The sequence below is a fragment of the Ursus americanus genome, chromosome 21, assembly GCF_024610735.1.
Source record: "Ursus americanus isolate L20-20 chromosome 21, mUrsAme1.1.p, whole genome shotgun sequence".
Lineage (NCBI taxonomy): Eukaryota > Metazoa > Chordata > Mammalia > Carnivora > Ursidae > Ursus > Ursus americanus.
This window is the reverse complement of record NC_142147.1, coordinates 57055667-57076219: the sequence shown is the minus strand read 5'-3', so window position 1 is coordinate 57076219 and position 20553 is coordinate 57055667. Positions and strand designations below refer to the sequence as shown.

Genomic DNA, 20553 nt, shown 5'->3' with positions numbered 1-20553 from the left:
AAAATAACTGAAAGACACACAAATCCTGATCTTCCAGTCTGATCAAAACTGTGAGTAGAAAAGTAAAAAAAATGCCTAAAAACAGCGACAGTAGTGAACTTGGTAGTAACTTGGATTTCTTCAAATTCACACGATGGGAAAGGCAAGGCCTTCAGGGAACAGGCGGGTAAAATGAATGAGTGCGTGACAAACGTGAGCGAGAACTTGTCGCAGACCGGCTAGTGCGTGCCAACACCATAGCCTAGGGTCTGGCGAAGCTTTTCTGTATAAGACAGTAAATAGTTTAGGCTTTGTGGGCTGTGCAGTCTCGGTCTCTATAGTAACGGGTCAGCCCTGTTGTAGCGAGAATACAGTCTGATCTCCAGCACAGTCAACGCTGTTGTCGCGAGAAAACAGACCGTGTGTAAAGGAGCAGGTGTGGCTCTGTGTCTGTGAAACTGAGTGTCACGATTGGAATTTCATCTAACTTCCACGTGTCATGAAACATCATTCCTCTTTCGATTTTTTGTGACCACCTGAAAGCATAAACCACTCTCAGCTCCCAGCTGTAGAAACACAGGCACACAGCTGGGTTTGGTCCTCTGGCTGGGTTTTGCCAACCCTGCTCTAACGTGCCCTTCCCCACGTGTAACCGCAGACCCAGTGTGCTTCTTTCCAGCTTGAAGACAGAAGTAGAGGCTAGAAATCCAGATTAGAAATGTGAAAACTTTTGAATACTGGCAACAGAACTTAATAAAACTGTGGATACACAAATCATTATCTGTTTTCATGTTCATGTCGTCCCCGATTGGCCGGGGGAAGATCAGTACAGCTGCACGATTTCACAAGAGGCATCATTGCAGGCTCATCTCGTGCTGTTCCGGACGTAGCCCTGGTATCCACCACTGCACCAGAGAAATCCGATCCCTTCAGGGGAGGTCAGTTACTGGAAACCCAGACCTGCTTTCAGCTTCGTGCTTTGCTACCAGTGTGTCACTGCTTCTGGGACCGCTCAGCAAAAAGCTCAGACTGAGGGCTCATAGCTGTGCACGCACACGTGTGTGTCATGAACTCGGAGTTACTCACATCTGAGTTATTCACATCTGAATTCCTCCCATTCAGAACCAGCCCCAGGATTCATTCTAGCTTCTCTGTTCTCTGCTTATAAATTATTCCTCCAGCAGCAAGAAAGCTGTGTTACATTCTGTTTGCTGGACACTTCCATGCTCGGGGATCCCACGCTTAACCACACTGCTGGAGTCCTCCGCCTGCTTTCCCCCACCCCTCCCAACACCCCTGTGTGGCTACTACTGTTCCTTCCCACGGCTCCCCTACCTCCTCACACCTGCATCCCGGCACGTGTGGTGACGAAAACACACAACAATACAGCTGTTTTGCCACTTCTGCCCTCACTGCCCTGTGTTCTAGAGGGTTCTCTTGCCACCACCGGGGTGCCTCTGTAGTTCTGCCAGGTGCCCAGTGGCCTGAGGGGGGGGGGATGTGGCCAGAGAGGGAGGAACAGGGGAAAGAGAGAGAAGGAGAGAAGGAGGCGTCACCCTAATTTCTGAAGGTCTTTCGTTTGCCCAGGATCGCACAGCTGGAGTGGCAGGGCCAGCATCCGAAGACAGACGGGTCTGGTAGGAACCAGTAAACGTAGAAGGATTGATGGAATTAGAATATCATCGATTGGCAAACATCATAGAAAAAAATACTTGATAGTGTTTTTTAATGCTCGGACATTTTCATGCGGCCAGATCGAGGAGGACCCATTTTACTTCAGCCCCAAAGTTGTTTTTGGTGGGAGTTCACTTCAGTCCTCACATCTGGCCGCCCAGAGGCCGTGCTGCCCTGACTTCCCCCCGCTCCCGCGTCCCGCACTTTCCCATCCACAGAACGCGCGGCTTGGAACCACCCTCGGGCGGTCTTGGCTCGGCGTTTCCACGTGGCTGTGACGGGCAGGGTCTCTCTCGGTTCCACACACAGTTTTCCTGCAACCAGAGGCCTTCACTCCGGATCCTTCTAGTTTTGGCCCTTGAGAGAACCGACACGTTCAAATGCCCGTGAGCCCTCAGGGGACGTGGACACGGACGTCACCAAATCCGTGGCACAAGAAAATGACTTGGCTAATAAGCCTCCCCAGCCGACAGCAAACCCTGTCTCCACAAGTGATCAGCCCGTAGAAGGACAGTGCGACGAGCGCAGCTCTGTGGAAGCAGCGAAGGGAACCAAGGGAGATGGAGGGCCTGACCTCATCCGGCGCTACCACAGGCAAACCCTAAACCACTGCTGTCGCCCCGATAAGCACAGGCCCACGATTGTGAGGAAGTTGTTCTCGTGATGGTGACTGTAACAGATTACCCACTTTTCCTCCTTTCTATTAAAGCGAACAGATTTACCTCTGGGCTTTGAGAGCTGATGCTCCTCCCGGCAAAGCCCCCAGGCCGCTGGGTCATCAGCATCTTACGAACCAGAGCAGACGTCCAACCCCATCAACCACGGGGCCCTTTTAAACATTTCTGCTTCATCCGTGCTCTCCGACCATCATCTTCTTTGTGACGCCTGTAGTTAATGACGCTTAGTTTACCTGTGCGGTTGGAGCAGGTTTGGAGGGCCGACTGGGACGTCCCGAAAGGCAGCGTCGAAGTGGTGCTGGGACACTCCTGTCACGAGCTCCCCCGGCCGGCCGTTCCCCTTCGAACGCATGACCCGATGCAGGTTTCCAGCCCGTGGAGGCATCATCCTAGCTGCGGCTGCTACCAGGGCCGGCCAGCCGTTCCTGCCGGAGTCGGTAACGTTCTCCAGGGGAAGGAGGCGGGAGGGAGAGACACGTGCAGCTGGATCGGCTCAGTGTAAATGACGGTTTAAAGCAGACAAGGTGCTCCTGAGGGGGGCGTAGGGGGAGGTCGTGATACTATTGTCTGCAGTTTCGTGTGCTTGGAAACGGCCATTAGAATTGGTACTTTATCTTTTTAAGGTGTTTTAATTTTTAAGAAATATCTAAGTAATCTCTGCATGCAATGTTGGGCTCGAACTCACGACCCCAAGATCAAGAGTTGCACACTCTTCCGACTGAGCCAGCCAGGGGCCCCTAAAATTTATATTTTGTTTTATTTCATTTTTTAAAGATTTTATTTATTTATTTGAGAGAGAGAGAGCACAAGTGGGGTGGAGGCAGAGAGAGAGGGAGAAGCAGGCTCCCCGCTGAGCAGGGAGCCTGACGTGGGGCTGGATCCCAGGACCCTGAGATCATGACCTGAGCCAAAGGCAGATGTTTGACTGAGCCACCCAGGTGCCCCTAAAATTTGTATTTTAATGAGCAAATGTTAAACAGTGCTCTTTGAAATTATAATTGTTCAAACTGATACAAAATATTGTGGGTGAAATACAGCATTAAAGATGAAGCCCTGAAAGTAGAATAAGACATGAGGTCACACCCAATAGTAAATAAAAGACAGCAAAAAGAGCCATTTCTTGGTGCCGAGACTGTTGGAAACCCCTGGGGAGGGCGTGGTTGTCCCAGGGGTGGGGGCGCTGCGGGCTTTCAGACACCAGCGTGGGTGGCGGGCGCTGGAAGTCTGAGCTCCTTCGTTACCACGTTCTAGCTCCTCCGTGGCTTTGTCCTCAGCCCAACGTGCAGGCTCAGGAACGCGGCATCCCATGTGGACGACCCCGCATGAAGAGGGGAGTCCGGTGGCACAACGAGAGGCACAGGAGGCGGGCTGAATGCGGACGGGGAAGCGAAATTATCCTCTTGTTTGGAGTCATGTGGGGATTAGGGATACCTGTGTTTTGAGGGGGAAAGATGCTTTCAAAATGGGGTAATTTCCAGACTAAAATTTTCCTAGGGCCGTAGCAGCAAGAACCGTGGAATGTAAAGTCATGTTAAGACCAGAGTCCTGACCGGTGAGGGTGGTATTTTGGAAAGATGAAAAAGCACGGGGGACCACCCCGTTGGAAATACAGGGAAGGGAGCCGTCTAGGGAGCTTCGCTGGTGCACCTGGAAGCTGGCCCCACACACAGACGGCAGGAAGGGACCGAAGAGGGAGGCCGGCCACTCCAGGTTGGTAGGTGACAATTTTAATAGTGAAGGGAACTTACACAGCCCGGTCTTGGGCAGCACCAAGACACAGGGGTCCCTGATCCGCCCTCCAAACCTCCTGAGTTTATGAAGAGGTGCTTACGGGGCTCAGGCAGGTTTTTCCAGCATCGCCTCACTGCCTCAAGGCCGTGTCCTCGGAGCAGCCGCTGGGAGTGGGAAAGGCCCGCAAATCCACGTTCCAAGGTCAGGAGAAACGATGCAGAGCCTCTGAGCGCCCAGGTGCAGCTCAGGGGTAAGTCCGCGGTCACGGGTTGTTTTGTGTTTGAGAGCCGGAGAGCATGAGCGAGCGCAGGCGGGGAGGGGAAGAGGGAGAGGGAGGAGGGACTCTTAAACAGGCTCCCTGCTCAGCGCAAAGCCGACACAGGGGAGGGGGCTCCATCTCACGACTCTGAGATCAGGACCTGAGCCTAAACCCAGGCGCCCCGGCGGTCACATCTTTTTTATTTTATTTTGTTTTGTTTTATTTTATTTTATTTTTATTGTGAGAGAGAGAGAGAAAGCACAAGCAGGGGGAGGGGCAGAAGGAGCTGGAGAAGGAGGCTCCCGTCTGAGTAGGAAGCCTGGTGGGGGACTTGATCCCAGGACCCCAGAATCACAATCTGAGCCGAAGGCAGACGCTTAATCTACTGAGTCATCCAGGTGCGCCCTCCTCTCCTTTTAAAAACATTTTGTTTATTGATTTGAGAGACAGAGAGCAAGAGCTAGAGGGAGACCACGAGCAGGGGGAGTGGTCTCATCTTCTTGATCACGTTCCCCAACGAGTCCTTGATGTGCCTTTGGGTGTCCCTTTCACGCCGGATTACAGCTTGGATGCTGAACCGTGTTTTTTCCACAGGGAAGGTAGGAAACTTTTTTCTGCCAGCTGCTTGGCTACCCCCGATCTTCTTGTTAATTGCCAGCAATTGTCCTTAATCATCTAAAGAGAATGATGGTGATTTGCACGAGGGATGAAATTAGCTCCTCACGGGCAATGCCCAGGCTCTCCATGCAGGGGGTCACCAAGACTCCAGCGAACAGGGTAAGGGCACCTCTGTGGGGAGATTGAGTCCAGGAACCCCGTCCCCGTAACTATGGCTCGTCCCGACACTCCCCTGCACAGAGCTCTGGAGCAAAGACCGGCCAGGTGAGTGCTTCCTTCCGTTCGGGGCAAAGCCCAGGAGAGCGGGAACCTGGGGATGTGGCTGTCGCCAGCATGCATTGGCAGGACGCATGCCAGCCCTGCCTCACTCTGAGCATCGCCCCTGTGCCCCAGCTGGGTGGACGTGTGCGTGGGGAGCGCAGTGGGGTTTCCAGAGGGGTCACAGGAGCCCTTACCAGGCCCAAGATTCACGTCAGACCTTTTGCTGGTGAGGAAGGTTCTATGGGATTCGCTGGGGCTACAGTAAACCCAGCACCCTGGAGAGCGGGGGGGGGGGGGGGGGGAACTGCAGGTCATTATAATTCAAAGGAGAGACCAGCATAAACTTGCTGCATTTCCTGCTGCTGCTGTTGGAGGTGACGAGGGACAGCAGGACGTGCTGCTTCTCCCTGTGTCCAGGCACTAGGGCTCCAGTATCTCTCAGTGGATCAGGAGTCGACGCCTCACCCCGCTCAGTGTGGGGGGAAGGGCGAGGATACAGGAGTGAAGAAACAAACAGGGACATGCTGATGGAGAATGGCCATCAGGTGTCTGCGAGCAGGTGCCCTCGGGCGGGCTGGAGCCTGCGAAGGTGTGAGTCCTGGGAGGTGATGGGGGGAGGGGCTTCCAGGAGGAGGAGGAACGTGCATTGTGGGAAGTGAAAACAAGTGTCTGGTTCTTTCTAGGGAAGTGAATTCAGCTGACTGCAGGAAGGAAAGGGGCGAGGACGGGCGAGGAGTGGGAGACGCAGTTGGCTGCCTGAGCACGAAGGTTGTCCCCCCTCACGTTCCTGCCACTGGTGAGTAGCAAGACGAGAGTCTTTTCCAGAAGCCAGCTCTGGGTTGCAGCAACTGTTTCTATTGTTTTTCTGGTTTCTGTTTCATTATTTCTGCTCTGACATTTGTTATTTCCTTCCTTCTAAGTACTTTGGGCTGAGTTCTGTTTTTAGTTCCTTGAGGTACAAGCTGAGGTGGTTTATTGAGACCATTGTTTCTTCGTCTTCCTCTTCTCCCTCTCCTCCTTCTCCTCCTTTTTTTAATTATTATGTTAGTCACCATACAGTACCTCATTAGTTGTTGATGCAGTGTTCCATGATTCATTGTTTGCGTATAACACCCAGTGCTCCACGCAATACGTGCCCTCCTTACTACCCGTCACAGGACTAGCCTGTCCCCCCACCCCAACCCTCAGTTTCTTTCCTGGAGTCCATAGTCTGTCATGGTTCATCCCCCCCTCGGAGCCCCCCCTTCCTTTTTCTCTTCCTTCTAATGTCCTCCCTGCTACTCCTTATGTTCCTTTTTTTTTTTTTTTTAAAGATTTTAAGTAATCAATACACCCAACATGGGGCTTGAACTTACAACCCGGAGATCAAGCGTTATGCTCCACGGACTGAGCCAGCCAGGCGCCGAGATCTTTCTCTTTTCTTAAGGTAAGCGTTTATCGCCATCAACATTCCTCTTACTCTGGTTTTGCTGAATTCCGTACGTTTAGTGTGTTGTTTCCACTTATGCTTGTCTCGAAATATTTCTTGGTTTCCCTTTGATTTCTTCTTTGCCCCCACGGGTTGTGCAGGTGTGCGTTGTTGAATCCACGCATATTTGTGAATTTTCCTGTTTTCCTGCTATTACTGATTACCAGTTTCATGTCCTTGTGGTCAGAAAAGATACCTGATACGATGTCAGTCTTCGTAAATCTTCGTAAATCTGTTAAGACGTGTTTTGGGACCTAACGTATGATGTTTCCTGGTGCGTACTCTGTGGACGTGGGTCGACTCTGCCGCTGCTGGGTCGGGGGGGTCACGATGTCTGTAGGTCGAGGTGGTCTCCAGTGCGTTTGGGGGCAATGCTTCCTTACTGATGCTCTGTCTGATGCTCTGTCTTGTGTCGAAACTGGGGGTATTGCTCGTATTTTAAATAAGTAGAAAAGGGCCCCTCTATCTTTGTTTAACTTGATGCAGCAGGTGGAGAGAGAAAATTCTAGTAAGATGAACTCTGGTTCGCTTCCAAGTCCCACAAAACCGTGTGAGTGTTGGAACACAGCCAGTCTGCTGTTCCCGTTTTACGTGTCCTTGTTCTTCCCTTGAATCTCTGCAGCGGTAGGTGATCAAAACAAGGAAACAACACTTATCATAAAGATAATTCCTCCCACCGCTTCACGAGAGCTTTGCTCTAGCCATCGTGACCCATAACTGACGTGAAACCACCTGGCATATCCGCGTGAGGCTTCCGAGTGGAGTTCTGTGTTAACGCAAACTTGGCTTTTCATGAGGAAGCAGCTGCACAGAGAGGTGGCGCTCCCCAGGTGCGACTGCGCTCCTGAGTGGATGGTTGTGACACAGTCAGAGCTTTCAGGACGCAGAGGTTGGAATCTTCGTCCGCTCAAGGATTCAGCCTCTGACCCCAGGTTCCGCAGCCATTCCCACGTCACTGATGAGAGCACAGGTTCTCAGAGCTCGAGGGTCTGTCCTAAACCCCAGCACCACTAACTGTCATTGAGGAGAGGGGAAGAGGAGACCCGTACTGGGAGAGTCCAAAGCCGATGGTCACAAGCTACTCCCTATGCTGTTTCCTGTCTTGTCTACACAACAGTCCCCTAACATGGACCCAGTTTTCCCAAAGAGCAGGAAAGTTTAGTAACTCAGATGTTTTCCCTCAATATCATTTGTTTTCTGACAGTGGCGTCTGAATCCTACAGGAACGGTTAGGATCGTTGCCTTTGGAAGACTTCACACCTTTTACCGGAATGAGTCTGTCTTTCTCCTGTATGTCACAGAACCTTCTTTTTCACTCATACGGGCTCAGATGAGCCTCTATTTTAATGGGCCACCTGAATGCGCTATGGTTGCTTTCGAGCTCAGGCAACCACTTTAGTCGGTTCTGGATTTTATAAATGCGAATCAAGAGTCAGACAAGTGTGGGAACTCAAGAACTCAGATGTGAAGCCGTCGCATGGTTTAATGATAGAAGGGTTTTACTAGCTTTACTGAGGCGAATTGACTCATACAATTCTGTATAGTGAAGGTGTACAGCTTGATGATTTTTTAAAATTTTGGTTAACATACAGTGTGACACTGGTTTCGGGACTAGAATTCAGTGATCACTTACATTGAACACCCAGCGCTCCTCACAGGAAGTGCCCTCTTGATCGGCTGTTCTGAGTAGTGTTTACTTTTTCGTGTGGACTGAGGTGAGTGGGAGACCACTTTGAAAAGCTCTCCAGGAACTGACTTCTCAACCGGTTAGAATCGCTGGAAGTATTAACAACTAGAATTCTTCGGTCACTGGGGATATTTTCTATAATAAATAGAATATCTGAAGACATTTCAGGCACATGTTGTGTATTCAAATGACTACGGATTTTTTGAAAAGTATTTTGTGTACTGTCACTCTAATATATAATATCGAGTCCTCAGAAGCAGAGAGATTAGAGGCCAGGTAGTTAAGAGATATTGCAATAATCAAAGCAAATTGACTTAAAAATAGTAATCAAATAGAGATGTGAGAGATAATGGAAAAGGATGAGTCAAGGATAATTATCTGGCTTAAATGAGTAGATGGTGACACCATTTACAGGACAGATTGCAAATGGAGGATCGATTTGGGGACATAGTATAGGTCCAGTAGAAGGAAGATAAGTGAATTCAATTTAGGTATATCGAGTTTGAAACACCTGTGGGATGTAAGGAGGTAACGATGTATGCAGTTGAATATATAGGTCTAGAACTTAGAGCTATAGGTAGGTGTTTGGGAATGACCAGTCTTTGCTTGTGACATAACGACAGGATATCCACTTCCAGTGTATATGTGTGTGTGTGTGTGTGCGTGCTAAGAATAAATAGAAATGTTCATAATTCAAAAAAACAGGTGAATATTCTTTTTGAATTTTGCTTCTGAGTAGCTTTATTTATTTATAATTTTTTATTATGTTAGTCACCATACAGTACAGCCCTGGTTTTTGATGTAAAGTTCGATGACTCATTAGTTGCGTATAACACCCAGTGCACCATGCAATACGTGCCCTCCTTACTACCCATCACCAGCCTATCCCATTCCCCCACCCCCCTCCCCTCTAAAGCCCTTGGTTTGTTTCTCAGAGTCCATAGCCTCTCATGCTTCATTCCCCCTTCTGATTACCCCCCCTTTCTTTATCCCTTTCTTCTCCTACCGATCTTCCTAGTTCTTATGTTCCATAGATGAGTGAACCCATATGATAATTGTCTTTCTCTGCTTGACTTATTTTGCTTAGCATTATCTCCTCCAGTGCCGCCCATGTTGCAGCAAATGTTGAGAACTCGTTCTTTCTGATAGCTGAGTAATATTCCATTGTATATATGGACCTCAACTTCTTAATCCAGTCATCTGTTGAAGGGCATCTCGGCTCCTTCCATGATTTAGCTATTGTGGACAATGCTGCTATGAACATTGGGGTGCATATGGCCTTTCTCTTCACTACGTCTGTATCTTTGGGGTAAATACCCAGTAGTGCAATGGCTGGGTCATAGGGTAGCTCTATTCTTCACATCCTGAGGAACCGCCATACTGTTTTCCAGAGTGGCTGCACCAGCTTGCATTCCCACCAACCATGTAAGAGGGTTGCTCTTTCTCCACATCCTCGCCAATATTTATTTCCTGTTTTGTTAATTTTTGCCGTTCTAGCTGGTGTGAGGTAATATCTCAGTGTGGTTTTCATTTGTATTTCCCTGATGCTAGTGATGTGGAGCATTGTTTCATGTGCCTGTTAGCCATTCATACGTCTTCTTTGGAGAACTATCTGTTCATGTCGTCTGCCCCCTTTTTTGATTGAGTTATTTAGTTTTTGAGTGTTGAATTTGAGAAGTTCTTTATAGTTCTTGGATACTAGTCCTTTATCTGAAATGTCATTTGCACATGTCTTCTCCCATTCCGTGGGTTGCCACTAATTCGAGAAGATACGCGCAGCCCTATGTTTCCTGCAGCATTATTGACCATAGCCGAGCTATGGAAGTGAGGTCCACTGATGGACGAATAAAGGAGATGTTTTGTATGTACCCAGTGCACTATTCCTCAGCCATAAAAACAGAGTTTCTTGCCATTTGTGACAACAGGAATGGACCTGGGGGCATTGTGCTAAGGGAAAGAAATCAGATGGAGAAAGAGAAAGACCATATAATTTCACTTATATGGGAATCTAAAAAAGAAGAAAACAAAATGCGAACACACTTAAACAGAGAACGAACTGGTGTTTGCCCGAGGAAAGGGGGGTGGGGTGAGTGAAATAGGTGAAGGGGATTAAGGGTACAGTCATAAAAGAAATAAGTCCAATAACTAAAAATACAGCACCGGGAACGTAGCTAATACTGTAACAGCGCGTACGCTGCCCGATGGTGACCGCGCTTCCCGCGCTGAGTGCCGTGTGCTGCGTAGAGCTGAACTGTGGAATCCCGTGTCGTGCAGATGAAAGCGATACAATATTGTGTGTCAACTGGACGTCACCTAGGAAAAGGAAAAGACCTGAGGGAAACGTGCCAGACTGCAAATGGGGGAGATCTCCGCACGTTGGAAGTAAATGTACTTTTTACTTTCTGCTTTGTGCTTGTATATTTCTGGTTTTCTCCAAGAGGAATGTTTTTGTTTTCAGGAAGAAAAGTATTTTAGTTGGCTTACTTTAAAAAAAAGAAGCAACTTTCATACATTCAAAAAAGGAAATCGTGCGAAACTGAGAAAAAATATTTTTTCCCTCTTAATAATTGTGAATTGGCTTCTATCCATTTATTGAAAACGCTCTTCTTTCTTCACTTTTCCGCAGCGTCCTTTCCCCTGCAAGTTAAAGGTGTGTGCGTTGGTCAGTATCTCCGCTCCTTGCGAGTTCCTCGGGCAGATTTCCTCGGTGCTCATTTCCGTAGCTTTGAGATCAGCCTCACTTCCCGTTTGGATTGTTCCTTTATATTCCCACGTAAACTTCAGATTCGGTTCGTCCTGTTTCTCGCACGCGCATCGCACACGCACACTCACACTCGTGGGACGTAGACTGAGGCGGCACAAGATAGATGTGCGTTTCCAACTGAAACGGCTCGGCAGTCCAGCTACACGGTTGCCGTGTTGTATGTGTGGCGGGAGCGCCTGAAAGCTGTCTCTGCAGGTTTCCGGGATTCGATCCAGTGTTACTCAGTGTAGTCCGGCTGTTCAGTAGATCTCCAAACTTATTTACCCTGTAGGAGTGCAACCGTCTGACCGCCTCTCCCCATTGCCCACCCCTGCGGCCAGCGCTCTACTCTCTGCTTCTAAGTATTCCACTGTTTCACACCCACATGCAACTGAGATCGTGAAACCTTTTTTTTTTTTTTAAGATTATTTATGTATTTGTTAGAGAGAGTGTGCACAAGCAGGGGCAGCACCAGAGGGAGAGGGAGAAGCTGACTCCTGGCCAAGCAATGACCCGGATGCAGGACTCGATTCCAGGACCCTGGGATCATGACCTAAGCTGAAGGCAGACGCTTAACCAATGAGCCACCCAGGCGTCTGGAGATCATGCAATCTTTTTCAAGAAAGCTTTGCCTTTGTTTCTTTGGGGCCAACACACCCACCAAAAAACCCTGCTTTCTGTAGGAAGGGGTTTTGAACACCAGTTGACAGAGTCCAGTCCCCTCATTGTCTTTGGACAGACATAAGGCCAAAGGATAACAAGGTGCTTTCTCAAGTTCACATGTCTCAAGGTCACAAGCAGGCCTGAGCAGCCGCACTGACAGGCTTTTGGGACGCAGAGCTTCTGGTCCTAAAGCGGGACAACCTTGGGAGTGCTGGGATGGGCTGGACACCTTGCAGGTGGGAGAGGCCTTGGCTTTGGCCAATGCTCACTTTTGTCCGTGTCCCCGCACGATTACCGGCGGGTCCTGTTACTGCCTCACTGCTTGGCGGTCGCAGAACGGCCTTGTCTGAGGTACACAGGCTGTGAAATTGCAGGTGTCCCACAGGAGAGCACCCGGGTCCCGCTGCGGACGCCAAGCTGGTCCAGTCACTGGGGCTACTCCCTTCCCATCCGTGAGCCCTTTCTTGGGCCACGACAGCTGGGATTCCTCTCTCCACTTCACACCCGAGAAACGTGACTCTCAGGAAGGCCCCAGGCCAACCCGTGGTGTGGCTGAGACGGTCCCCACATACCCACACCCCGAGTCTCGGTCTGCAGTAAGCAGCTCAGTTTCTGGAGGGGGGAGCGATCCCCTCACACCAAACTTTTCCTCTGATGCCTCTGAGAGATCCGTGAAGGTTGTTTTCCCGCGTCCCAGGCCAACCTCTGCTAACAAGCATCCCCAGGTGGTGCCCAGGAGCCTCCAGAGACCGCGGGGGTGGTGTTGGGGGTAGAGCTGACGACTTAAGTCACTTACCTCTCTCTGCTCAGTTCTCCCCCTGCCTCGGCTCCACCCGTCCCCTCCGGGCTTCCCGGAAACTCTGTGGGAGACTCAAGAAAAAGATACAGACAGAGGGAGATGAGATGCTCTTATTCTCAGGGATGCTGCTTGGGAAGGTGCCGGGGACCAAGATGTTGCACACGGGCTCCTTGGAATGACCTTGTTCTCCCCAGAGTGTGAGAGCAGCCTGATTCCCGCTGGTGTGGCCTCTTCATGGAAGGAAGGGGTGAAGTTCCCCGGTTAGACTCCGCTGGAGCCAGGTGTGTGGCTGGTATGGGAGGAGCGTGGGAAGAGGATGCTTAACATGATACAGCTTCAGCGTGCATCCATCTTTCCATCTGTCCTTCCTTCCTTCTACCCTTCCGTCTACCCACCCACCTCCCCATCCATCCGTGTATCGTCCGTTGTCCGTCCGTCCATCCATCCGTCCATCCATGCATCCATCTGTCCTTCCTTCCATCCTTCCATCTACCCAACCGTCCATCCATCCATCCATCAGTCCATCCTTCTGTCCGTCCATGTCCGTCCATCTATCCAGCTTCCCAGCCATCCATCCCGTTCCTTCTGCCTGGCATGCTCTTCCCTCTACCTCCTCACCATGCTAATCAGGTCCCTTTTCCTTCCAATGCTCTCCCATCATTTCCTTAGGATTTTTTTAAAATTTTTATTATGTTAGTCACCATACAGTACATCTTTAGATTTTGATGTAGTGTTCCATGATTCATGTGTGCGTATAACACCCAGGGCTCCATGCAATACATGCCCCCTTTCATACCTGTCATCGGGCTACTCCTTCCCCCACCAACCTCCCCTCTGAAATCCTCAGTTTGTTTCCCAGAGTCCATTGTCTGTCGTGGTTCCTTCCCCCTTCTGTTTACCCCCCTTCATTCTTCCCTTCATTCTCCTACCTTAGGAAGCATTTTATCCCCTCATTAGGACAGGGTCCTTCCGCTCATGTCAGAAAGTCCTGCAGGTGCCAGGCGGGTACTATAGTGTTCCTAACCGTGCTCCTAACCGTGCTCCTTTGTCCTGGTTTCTGACACGTCCTCTCTCATCTTCAAATGACAGTTCACGTTGGGTGTCAGGTCAACAGAGGAGATAAAGGTATATAACGTATTTTCTTCTTCATTAAAAAAAAAGGTAGCTACCATTCTCTCTTTCGCTGACACATACCCGAGTGTTCCCGTGTAATTACTGCCTCCACCACACTCACTTCCACACTTCTAGTTGAGGAAATCTGTCTGTCTGTCTGTCTATCTATCAGTATATCAGTATACATCGTTTCCTTATTCTTCTCACTTCTGCACAGTGTTCTTGTCATGCATGGGCCACAATTGCTTTACCCTGTCCCATATTTCTCAATATTGAGATAGTTTCCATCTTCTGCAATACAACCTAGCATTTATGTTTTTAAACATGAATCTGAGGGGCGCCTGCCTGGCTCAGTTGGAAAAGCGTGAGACTCTTGATCTCGGGGTGGGTATAGAGATGACTTAAATAAATGAATGAATAAACTTTTTAAAAAATTTAAAAGTCTGTTTGAAACTAATCCTATGGACCTCAGTTTGCACATGTGATCTGTGGGCAGGATAAACTCCTAGAAGTGGCAGACCTTGGGAAAGGACACGTGCAGAAACAGTTTTTCAGGGAAGGGAGCACGGTGGGAACAGAGCAAAGTCTTAGCACTTACTACACTAGTGTGACTTTTCAAATTTGTCTTTAGTCTATCAAGTCCTTCAGCTCAGGCTTTTTTGTTGTTGTTGTTTTTTCGTTCCTCACTGTAATTTCATTGCCTGGGATCGAGTCTGGACGAGTTAGAAGCTGCTCAGAGGTGCTTGTTGGATGAATGAATAAATGCATTAAAGAAACAACAAGTGAATCCATCCATAAGTGGTTTCGTGGGTCAATGACTCGGTTATAAATGAATGAATGAATGAATGCACCCACTAACCAATATGTAATAGAATCAGTGAAGGAACGACCCAATCCCTTCCACGATCCACCAGTCCACAGATCAATGGCTATATCATTGGATGGGTCTGTGAGTGCCTGTGCCTGGTGGAATGTATTAAGCAGACATTCTTCAGCAGGGGCCAGAGCAATGCAGGGGTGAAGGGGTCACCGCAGTGCCCAGGAACACATGAATGGCTTGAAAGAGTCCAACCTTATTTATAGGAAGCCGCCAGGTTCCGAACCACCTCCCAAGATGATCCCCCATTTCCCACCAAGCCAGAGTTTTGGAAGGGGCGTGGACGGCCAGAACAGCACAGAGATCTTCTTCGTCCTGCTCGGGCTCTCCCAGTACCCACGGGCTCAGACCGCCTTCTTCTGTCTGCTCCTCCTGTCCTACACCATCACCCTTTTGGGGAACGGCCTCATCCTGCTCCTGATCTGCTACGATCGCCGGCTCCACACGCCCATGTACTTCTTCCTCAGCAACCTGTCCTTCCTGGACGTGTGCTACACCACAGCCAACGTGCCCCAGATGCTTGTCAACTGCTTGGTGAGCGTTCCTGTCATCTCGCTAGGACATTGCTTGGCCCAGATGGTCGTGGGACTCTATCTGGGTGTCGTGGAGTGTCTGCTGCTGGCCGCCATGGCCTACGATCGCTGTGTGGCCATCGTGGACCCCCTGCGCTACCCTGTGCACATGGGGCCCCAGCTGTGCAGCCTGCTGGCCGGGACCTCATGGACGGCACCATTCCTGCTGACCGTGGTCCCCCTGCTGACCATGCCCTTGGAGTTCTGCGGCCACCAGGTCATCAATCACTTCTCATGCGAGCTCCTGGCCCTGCTCAAGCTGGCCTGCTCTGACCTGCAGTTCTATGAGTCGCTCATGGTGTGCACCAGTGCCCTGACCCTGCTGGCTCCCTTTGCCTTCATCGTGGCCTCCTATGGAAGGATCCTGGTGGCCGTGCTGCGGATGCGGTCCACGGAGGGCCACGGCAAGGCCTTTTCCACGTGTGGGTCTCACCTCACGGTGGTGGTGCTGTTCTATGGCTCGGCCATCGCCATGTACATGATGCCTCAGGACAAGATCATCCGCGACCGAGACAAGATCATCTCCATATCGTACGGCGTCCTCACCCCCATGATGAACCCCCTCATCTACAGCCTGCGGAACAAGGACATGAAAGGCGCCCTCAGGAGGCTCCTGCGGAGAAAGGCTGACGTCTAAGGTGCGCGGCCGAGGAGGGAGGAAACAAGCTGATATTCTGGAGGGTGTGCTCTGGGCTGTAAACTGTGAGTTCTTTGCAACCATTCAACGGAGGATGTATTACACACATACGCACACACAGACACATGTACACACAGGCACACACACACACAGGAACTATTTTTTATAATACTTTTTTATTATGTTAGTCATCATACATTACTTCCCTGGTTTTTGATGTAAAGTTCCATGATTTATTAGTTGCGTATAACACCCAGTGCACCATGCAGTACGTGCCCTCTTTACTACCCATCACCAGCCTATCCCATTCCCCCACCCCCCCCCCTCTGACGCCCTCCATTTGTTTCTCAGAGTCCACAGTCTCTCATATGGTTTCTCTCATCTATGGAACTTGAGAAGTAGGAAGATCGGTGGGAGAAGAAGGAGAATGAAGCAAGAACTCCTATTTTAAAAAAGTATTTCCCCTGAGGAAGCTAAGCAAGAGCCAATTCTCAGTGCTTGTGTGTGAGCGTGAACGAGTGTCAGTGTGAATGAGTGTGTGAATGTGTTTGTGTTCATGTGAGTGTGAACGAGTGTGTGTGAGGGTGAACGAGTGTGTGTGTGAGATGTGGACACTAAGGATACTGTCCCAGATATTCTCGATGGCTGAAGGGGAGGAGGGACAGATGGACGTGGACGACCCTTGTCACTGGTTTGGGACGTGGTGGCAGCCCCCAGCCAGAGCTGTGTCTAGCGGCTTCCGCTGCCTCGGGAGCTCCTGCAGGAACCGCACCCCGTGGGCATGTCGCAGAGTCGCGGGGCTGCGCTCTCAGGGACCCCTAACCAGCTGGACATTCCCGCCTGGGCCGTGTCTTTCTGCCCAGCGCTGCGAAAGGTCTGGATCGTACCTACTTCGCACCTCGTGTATTGAATAGATGCTGAAGGAGACACGGGGCTTCTGGGTCAGGGACAGAGAACGTCAGCACTCTTGGCTAAAGTCGTAGGGCCGACGTTTCGTGTTTGCTTCTGCTCTGCACATGCTCCGAGTCCCGCAGGGACGAGTGGCGGGCAGCTGCCTGGACGCAGGCCGTGCTCAGGGACAGGGACGCTGGGTTTGGAGGGTGTGCTCTTGTTGCAAGGGTTCTCACAGAGGACACGGCCCGACAAGTGGCGGGTGACTGGAGTGGTGGGGTTGGTTCTCCTGGCGTGCCCAGTAGGGATCTGCGTGGACGCTTGAGACGCAGTGGTGACTGCTCCTTCCAGGGCCCCCTGCCCTCCCGTGCGCTCCAGTGTGGAACTGTGTCGCGAAAGGAGGACACGGAAGCACGGGCAGTGACAGTGACACGAGGCTGTACGGACTTGGGTAATTAACAGCTACTCCCGAGGCTCTGGCCTTCAGTCACGAGCCACAATAGAGCCCCGTTAAGACTGCAGATAAGGGGCACTGGGTGGCCCAGTCGTCCAAGTCTCTGACTGCTCAGCTCAGCTCAGATCTTGATCTCAGGCTCTTGAGTTCAAGCCCCGTATGGGGCTCCCCGCTGGGTGTGGCGCCTCCTTCAACAAACAAAAACCCAAAAAGCTCTCAGAAAAATAATCTTCCACATTCTCACCAGCCTTGCTTGGCGTTTTCAGTGGGAAGCCACCTCCTGTCCTTGCCCACGTTCATTTTCAGAAGCCGTGCTGACATTTAGCTTCTAGTACGGTGATGTGAAATACGGTATTTGTCTGAGAAAAGATCTCTCTTGAAGAGCTATTAGCTCTTACCAAACAGCCTTAATTTCACACACACACGCACAGGCAGAATACCTTTGGGGACACCATAGGGCGTCCTCCTGTGTTTCTCGTGCTCTCCTGCAATATCCATGGACTGACCTCGCTAACCGCCGCTGGTCCCAATAGCTGTGTTATATTCCTCTCTTCACTTCTTGCCTATTAAACTTCACAGAGATAGTCAGTGGTTCCCTATGAGGTATTACTTTCTTAGATTTTATTTATTTACTTGAGAGAGAGAGCACAAGCAGGGGGAGCAGCAGAGGGAGAAGGAAGCTCCCAGCCGAACATGGAGCCCAATCAGGGGTTTGATCCCGGGACCCTGGGATCATGACCCAAGCTGAAGGCAGATGGTTCACCGACTAAGCCACCCAGGTGCCCCTCCGTGAGATATTATTATTTTATTATTATTATTATTATTATTATTATTATTATTATTATTATTATGTGAGTCACCATACTGGACACACTTCGTTTTTGATGTAGTGTTCCATAATTCATTGTTTGCGTATAACAACCAGTGCTCCATCCAATACGTGCCCTCCTTAATACCCATCACCGGGCTATCCCAATCCTCCACCCCCTTCCCCTCTGAAGCCCTCTATTTGTTTCCCAGAGTCCACAGTCTCTCGTGGTTCATTCTCCTTCTGATTACCCCCCCTTCATTCTTCCCTTCCTTCTACTAATCATCTCCCTATTCCTTAATCCATAAATGAGTGAAACGACATGATAATTGTCTTTCTCTGCTTGACTTATTTCACTTAGCCTAATCTCCTCCAGTCCCATCCATGTTGCTGCAAATGTTGGGTAATCATTCCTTCTGATGGCTGAGGAATATCCACTGTATACACGGACCACATCTTTTTTATCCATTCATCTTTTGAAGGGCATCTGGGCTCCTTCCACACTTTGGCTATTGTGGACAATGCTGCTGTGAACACTGGGGTGCATATGGCCCTTCTCTTCACTACATCTGTATCTAGGGGTAAATACCCAGTAGTGCAATTGCTAGATCATAGGGTAGCTCTATTTTTAACTTTTTGAGGGACCTCCACACTGTTTTCCAAAGTGGCTGTACCAACTTGCATTCCCACCAGCCGTGTTAGAGGGACCGCTTTCTCCACATCTTCTCCAACATTTCTTGTTTCCTGCCTTGTCAATTTTTGCCATTCTTTTTCTTTTAATTTTTTTAAAGATTTTATTTATTTATTTATTTATTTATTTATTTATTTATTTATTTGACACAGAGAGACAGCCAGCGAGAGAGGGAACACAAGCTGGGGGAGTGGGAGAGGAAGAAGCAGGCTCCCAGCGGGGGAGCCTGATGTGGGGCTCGATCCCAGAATGTCGGGATCACGCCCTGAGCCGAAGGCAGACGCTTAACGACTGCGCTACCCAGGCGCCCCGCCATTCTAACTGGTGTAAGGTGGTATCTCAATGTGGTTTTGATTTGAATTTCCCTGATGGCTAATGGTTTTGAACATTTTTTCATGGGTCTGTTAGCCATTTGTATGTCTTCATTGGAAAAGTGTCTGTTCATATCTTCTGCTCACTTTTTGATCTGATTATTTGTTCCTCGTGTATTGAGTTTGAGGAGTTCTTTTTAGATCTTGGATACCAGTCTTTTATCTGTACTGTCATTTGCAAATATCTTCTCCCATTCCGTGGGCTGCCCCTTAGTTTTTTTGACTGTTTCCTTGGCTGTGCAGAAGCTTTTTATCTTGATGAAGCCCCACAAGCTCATTTTTTCTTTTCTTTCTCTTGCCGTTGGAGATGTGTCATGAAAGAAGCTGCTGTGGCCGATATCAAAGAGGTTACAGCCTATGTTCTCTAGGATTTTGATGGATTCCTGTCTCACATCGAGGTCTTTCATCCATTTGAAGTTTATCTTTGTGTATGGTGTGAGAGAGTGGTCAAGTTTCATTCTTTTGCGTGTAGCTGTCCAATTTTCCCAGCACCATTTATTGAAGAGGCTGTCTCTTTTCCACTGGATGTTTTTTCCTGCTTTGTCAACGATTAGTTGCCCATAGAGCCAAGGGTCTCTTTCGGGGTCTCTATTCTGTTCCATTGATCTGTGTGTCTGTTTTTGTGCCAGTACCATGCTGTTTTGGTGATCACAGCTTTGTAGTGTAGCTTGAGATCGGACAACGTGATGTCCCGAGCTTTGTTTTTCCTTTTCAACATTTCCTTGATGATTCGGGGCCTTTTCTGGTTCCACACAAATTTAAGGGCTGTTTTTGCAGCTCTTTGAAAAATGTCATTGGTATTTTGATCGGGATGGCACTGAAAGTGTAGATTGCTCTGGGTAGTCTACACTCCCCATTTTAACTGTTAGTTCTTCCGATGCATGAGCATGGAATGTTTTTCCATCTTTTTGTGTTGTCTTCAATGTCTTTCAAGGGTGATCTGTAGTTTCTAAAATATAGATCCTTAACGTCTTTGGTTAATTCCGAGATAATGTATGATTTTTGGTGCTATTGTAAATAAAATGGATTCCCTAATTGCTCTTCCTTCGGTCTCATTGTTCGTGTATAGAAATGCAACTGATTTCTGAGCATTGATTTTGTATCCCGCCATATTACTGAATTGCTCTATAAGTTCTAGTAGTTTGGGGGTGGATTCCTTTGGGTTTTCCATATAGAGTATCACGTCGTCTACGAAGAGAGTTTGCTTCTTTGCTGATTTGGATACCTTTTATCCCTTTTTGTTGTCTGATTGATGTTGCAAGGACTTCTAGTACTATGTTGAATAGTAATGGCGAGAGTGGGCATCCTTGTCGTGTTCCTGATCTTAAGGGAAAGGCTTTCAGCTTTTTCCCCATTGAGAATGATATTCACTGTAGGCTTTTCATAGATGGTTTTTATGAAATTGAGGAATGTACCCTCTATCCCTACACTCTGAAGGATTTTAATCAGGAAAGAATGCTGTATTTTGTCATATGCTTTTTCTGCATCAGTTGAGAGGATCATATGGTTCTTGACTCTTTTTTGTTGATACGATCTATCACTGATCGATTTGCGATGTTGAACCACACTTGCATCCCAGG

General features: G+C 49.2%; 1 long non-coding RNA gene across 5 annotated transcripts in view; it reads left to right on the top strand.

Moving 5' to 3' along the window:
• Nucleotides 1-768: 768 nt before the first annotated feature.
• LOC123777430 (uncharacterized) overlaps nucleotides 769-20553 on the top strand; it is a 50453-nt gene continuing 30668 nt past the window's right edge. For 2 of the 5 annotated variants that reach the window (XR_015720829.1, XR_015720826.1), the window contains exons 1-4: nucleotides 769-917; nucleotides 1567-5202; nucleotides 5883-5995; nucleotides 6513-6625. This is a non-coding gene — a long non-coding RNA (uncharacterized LOC123777430). Of the gene's footprint in view, nucleotides 918-1566; nucleotides 5203-5504; nucleotides 5789-5882; nucleotides 5996-6512; nucleotides 6626-7289; nucleotides 9052-20553 lie in introns of those variants that run through there. The other 3 variants (XR_015720830.1, XR_015720827.1, XR_015720828.1) reach the window with 3 other exon arrangements.